Consider the following 5,581-nt stretch of genomic DNA (forward strand, 5'->3'; position numbering starts at 1 on the left):
TAAAAACACTAGACAAAGAAAAACAAGACCACAAAGAGCACTGCTCACCAACTTTTAGTCCCCAAGTTGGTTCTGTTTGTGTAAAGTGAATGAATTCAAAAGAGAAAAAGAAAACATTTCCCAATGCGAGAAAAGTTAAGAGCTGAGCTGCCATCTGAGCAGTAAAACGCATCCGTTTACGGTGGGACACAGATTAAGTGAACGCTGAGACTCGGATGCCGGGGAGCCGCAGGGAGACCAGGGGCCAGCAAGCAGCTCTCGGTGGCCACAGGGACGATGGTGGCCGGACTGGGACTCGCCCTGGGTGCGCCCTGGAGCCGCCCACAGCTCTGGGAGAGCCTTCCTTTTCAAGCAGCATGTTAGGGCCTCCAGCAGACACCACGGGTCCAGACTTGTGTCCTCGGAAGTTATTTTTATCACACCGAGGAGGCTATAAAAAGCCTCCTCGTGGCTGAGGGAAGCTGTGGCCTCAGCACGAAGGCTCGCCCTTCCAGCCGTTCAAAGGTGAACATTCCACAAGCCCTTCTGGACTGACCGGATGCCAGACAGACAATCCCAAACTGTTTTCCTCATATTTAAATTTCCAACAGAAAGCAAACAAACCTACTAGGAAAAAGGTAACTGAAACACGACACCAGCAGCACCCCCTCTTTAAAACTTGCTCCTTTGTGCTCCGTGGCCTCACTGTCACCAAGGCCCCCGCCCAGCCCCCCAGCCGCCCACCCTGGCACCCCCAACTCTCACTCACCTTGTCTCCAGCACCAGTTTCTCAAGTTCAGGCTGCAGCTTGATGAGCACGCCCGCCTGTCTTAGACACCAGTAGCCATCGCCGCAGGATCAACTCATCTCCCGGCTGCAGAGCCCCTCGGCAGACGCCGCCCCTGCCCCTCTGCCCGCAGGCCTGCCAGCCATGAGGTGTCACTCAGGGTCACTTGTAAAAACTCTTATTCTTTATGAAAAGTACCTGTGAAGAAGTGTTTGGGATGAACTCATTCAGACAGGTATTTGAGATATCCATCTTTTACTAGCCTGTGTGACATCTCGGTGTGACAGTGTGTTCCCGAGAAATTTCGGGAATTAGGGCTAACTGGCTAACGTCAGAGCATGATGAACTTTTCTTTAGTAAAAGTCATTTTAAAAAGTAGAAAATTACGCTTTGAAAGATACTGTACTTGCTTCAGTTGAGGTAGATAATCATAACCAAAATTAGTATATTTTGTCTTCTTGTTGTAATATAATTACATAGAAAAAAAGGAAATCAAGATTAAAAGTCCCAGGGTGTGTTATTATAAAACTATTAATCCAACCCCATTTTCAATTTCTATAGACTTACAGGAGTTCTTGTGGAAATTACTGGAACCGTTTATTAAGATCTATTTTTATGTATAGTGAAGCAGTTTCTCTGCACAGTGGCTTTAAAAGAATTCGTTATTTTCCTGTTTTACTTTACAGCGTTCACAAAGCAGTTAGCTCTCTCTGTTTAAGTTTCCCCACTTTATGACACAGGAGTCTGACAAGATAAGAGGCCTCTGCTGTACTCCACCAGGCTGTTACGATCCAGTGGTCTCTGGTTAAAACAGCTTGAAAAGGGGAAAACACTCGACAAAGGTAAAGTACGAATGCTATTATTACCATGAAAAACGGCTGTAGTGTGCTGCCTTCAACCGTCTTGTGAGAAGCAGACTCCAGCTCCCCGGGGAGCCGGCCCCACTGTTTCCTGTGGAGTTGGGGGGTTCCGCGGATGTGGGCAGCACTCGTATGTCTCTGCCCCATGGAAGCGTGACCAGGGCCACGTGCTCGCCACTCTCAGTTCACCCGTTTTTCTCTCAATTACAGGTCTGGAAGCCCTTCGAGGGAACATTTTTGGTCTGTTTTGGAAATGCACACCAGGTGCTTCCCACTAGCTAGGCATGTTTGCTTTCTCTGGCCAGTTTCTCCATCTCTCCCTTTACGCGTAAGTTCCCCTCTCTTGAGGGGTGCAGGTGAGTCCCCGGACTCCCAGGTAGCTAGTTGAAAGTGCTGATGGCATTGAGGTCAGGACGCCCATGTTCTCTGCTGACTCAAGTGTGCGTGGAGCCGGGAGTGAGCATCAGCCTGTCTGAAAGTTGAGGACCCGGCAGGTCTACTTTTTTCCCAAAAAGGAAAGATTTACTAAAGCTGGGTGAGCAGGAGGGCTTTGGGACCTAGGGAGGCGTGGCGGTGTGAAGCGAGTGGAGAGGGCAGCTTGGCAGGGCCAGCGCGCCCCAGGGAGGATATCCGGAAAAGAAACTCACGGGCAGGAACCAGGAACGTCAGGCTCCCACGTCCCCGCCCTCGCCCAGGGCCCCCACTGATGGAGCCCCAGCAGGTCGCTTGTCTTGGGTGAGCCCGGCTGGCTTCCGGGGCCGCACTCCGCCCTGGCCAGCTGCAGAACGGAAGCCTGCGTAACCTTGGGCTTGGAAGACACAGAACCCAAAGCGGCTCAGGGATAAGAGCCAGGAGGGTTCAGGTACGCGCTTGCCCCACGCCAACCACCAACCGCGAGCAGAGCCAACGTGGGCTGGGGTCCAGCACTCACCCCCCTCTCTCGCTCCCTTCCAGCTGCTTCGGATTCGTGTCCACCTTTTTCCTCTCTGCCTCAGTCACCGCCTTTTCTCTGCCCGTTGGTCTCCTTCTGTCCCGGTACCAGGGAACTCTCCAGGCATCAGAGTAATGGCTGCTTTGGGGCAGGTTTCTTTTGTCTCCCTGAGTCACCCAGACAGGCCAGGTAAGTCAGCAAAACAAAGTGTGCTGGCCTTGACTCACCAGGTACACCCCCAGGGAAAAGATAATGTGACAGACTGCACTGGTCTCTCATCCCTGAGACCTACCCCCAGGTTCTTGGGGACAACACACAATGGCCGATGGGCACGGCCATCCTGTCTCCAAGAGGCGAGACTGTGGGAGGAAGAGGTTCACTTCTGCCAGGAGACGGGGAGGGACCCTGGACAAAAAAGCCATTGCCAATGTCCCGGGGGCAGGGCGGCCTGAGGAGTGGCCGGCCGGAGCTGCTGGGCTGGGGCAGGACTGAGTCTGCACGTCGGTGTCGCCCGCTGCTGGTCCCTGTGAGTGTACCACTGAAAGCGCCCGACACACGGCCCACCACCTGTGTGGAGAGCTACTGTTTTTAATAAATAGTTCGGCTCCCGGGGCCGACATTTCATCGTGTCCACTGACATTGAGGATACCAGCTTATTCGGACGGCACGCAATTAGGGTCAGAGTGGCGGGACCGCTGCATGAAGGTTTGATGCTTATTTATTTCCAACAGGTGGTGCTTAAAAGAAAGCTAGGAGAAAAGCCTGAGTCTCTAAGGAGACCTCCAAGGGTTCTGCTCTGAGCAGCTGTCCGTGACCGCAGTGGGGGGCCAGGGCATGGGGGTGCATTTGCCTCCAGGTCGTCAGCAAGCCATCCCAAGACGAGCGTCCAGGGGCTCAGCCCTGACTGGCCATCCAGGGACGGGGCCTCTGCCAGGGTAAGATATAAAGTCAGCGGACAATTAAGACGGGCTGACCACTGAGGCTAGAAGAGCGGGGCAGCACGCTCACTACCCAGCTCGCTGATGCCCAGATGTGAGCTAAAGGCACAGATGTTTGTGATGCAAACAAAGTGAAACAGACCTGTGCCCAGAGCGGGTGCAGCTCACCCTTCAGAGCGACAGCTGTGGTGGGATTTCTAAGCTGAGGGGCGCGGATATTGTAGAGCCTGGCCACGCGCATGCCAGAACCCCCCAGAGCGTCAGCTTAGACTCAAAACAAGGTTTGCCCTTAAAACAGGACAGCAGTAGTTTTTAAATATGGCTGGTGTGCACGGGGTCCGCCTGGCCCAGCAGGGCTCCTGAGGACGAGCGACCGTTGGATAACTGAGCCTCGTTTGGGTCCGTGTTGGCACTCCCGGCATGTGCGGCCACGGCCACGGCCACGGCCAGGGTAGAGGGAGCTGCGCTGTCACAGGGGCCCAGCTGAGCCTCCTGCTGGCCCCCAAAACCTCTGGGGCTGCCCCAAGCTCCGTGCTCCCCTAAGGACCCAGGTCTCTGCCTGAGTCTCCTCAACAGCCAGTGCTGAGGCTGTTGATGGCAGAGATGGGCCACGAGGCACATCCTGGCTCCTGTCACACAGGAACTGGGCACAGGGTCCCCGGATGGGTGAGCGAGAGGATGGGGTGGGAAGAGCCCACAGGCGGGGGGAACAGGGCCGGCGTGCTTTGGGAGGCACGACAGTGTCCGAGTCTGTGTCAGAGACGTGATGACCAGAGAGACCGACACTGCGAATGCATGTGGAAGCACCACCGGTCCATCGCCGTCTGGGCCCGGGCTGGGGCCGGGAGCAGGTCCACGTGCTCTTTCTCCTTCTAACCCCAGCCCTGTTCCTGGGCCAGCATCACCCCCCTGCTGGCTCCCCTGCTCCACAAACCTATGGGGACACCGTTCACGGCCATGGACGGACAGACAGAGTGACTGCCGTCCTGTAACTCAGCTGAGAAAGGCAACCACCCGGCGATTTCAATATTCATCGTCAGGCCAGTTATAGCGACAGCCTCCACTCACTCATCTATCTTTTCTTGACTTCATTCCAAACCTGGGCATCAAATTTTCACAGCGTCCTGTCCTGACCTCCAGCCTCCACCAGCCTCCCCAGAAAACTTTCCCGAGGTGGCTTCCTGTGGGACCTGCCAGCCAATGAAATGCGGCCCTGTTCGTCTTGCTCAAGGGGCGGTTTTGCTGGTCCATCATCCCCTCTGCGTCGGTCAGAGGCTCCCAGACAAACGGGCCAGCACCGAGTGACACTGGGAGGCTGCACCCAGTGTCAGCGTCACCTCCTCCAGACACAGCTTCCTTACCTGTTGGATGATCAGACCCAAAACACAGACGTGATGAAGCTGAAAGAACTGGGGCCACGGCAGACATGCAGTAAACGCATTGAATGACCGACGTGTTTCAGATGCAACCCTTCTATTTCGAGGGGTAACTAGGCAATATTCAGAAAGCAAAACTTTCACTCAAGAATACTACGTTTTGGTGCTTCATACCCATCTCTATAGATGGCTCGAGTTGTCCTTTTCAAATGCTGGTGTCCTGGGCCCCTGGGGTTTGTCCCAGTTCTGTGGTCTGGGACAGTGTTCTTCCAGAAAGTTTCTAAGGCTCCAAGAGTTTCCCATCCCGAGTGCCACTCCGGACACATTTGGAGAAGCCCTCCCCAGTGAAGGAGCTAATTACCAGTCGCCTGGCATGAAAGAGCCTGCTGCGAGCTGCTGGGTGCTGCCCCGGGACAGGTGCTCAGATGTGTTACCTTTGCATTCTGGCCTCCGTGACACCCCATCACACAGGTAGGAAAACAGAGGCACAAGCGCACCTGAGTGAACAGGTCCAAGGCCGTAGTCAGCAGAACTGGGGTTTAAATTGTAATTTGTCACTTAAGCGTTCCGTTGTAGCAGCTGGACTGACCCGTCCTGTGAGCACGGATCCCCATGACACCCAGCTCCATCAAACTTTATGTGCTGTTGCTTTCCCCACACTGTGCTGCAAAAATCGCCTCCGTTGCGTTTCCTGTGCCAGAAAGGCCCTG

The 5,581-nt window shown here is 54.7% G+C and overlaps 2 long non-coding RNA genes across 2 annotated transcripts; both read left to right on the forward strand.

The window, feature by feature from the left end:
* The first annotated feature begins 768 nt into the window (after positions 1-768).
* Positions 769-2,276, forward strand: LOC109371692 (uncharacterized). Its single transcript, XR_002121909.1, has 3 exons — positions 769-1,001; positions 1,453-1,608; positions 1,837-2,276. It is a non-coding gene; the product is annotated as an uncharacterized LOC109371692 (long non-coding RNA).
* A 67-nt stretch (positions 2,277-2,343) lies between these two features.
* On the forward strand, positions 2,344-3,936 carry LOC109371691 (uncharacterized). The gene is made up of 3 exons (XR_002121908.1): positions 2,344-2,488; positions 2,581-2,746; positions 3,289-3,936. It is a non-coding gene; the product is annotated as an uncharacterized LOC109371691 (long non-coding RNA).
* The last annotated feature ends 1,645 nt before the right edge of the window (positions 3,937-5,581 follow it).

Source organism: Hipposideros armiger, unplaced genomic scaffold (genome assembly GCF_001890085.2).
Source record: "Hipposideros armiger isolate ML-2016 unplaced genomic scaffold, ASM189008v1 scaffold_585, whole genome shotgun sequence".
Classification (NCBI taxonomy): Eukaryota; Metazoa; Chordata; class Mammalia; order Chiroptera; family Hipposideridae; genus Hipposideros; species Hipposideros armiger.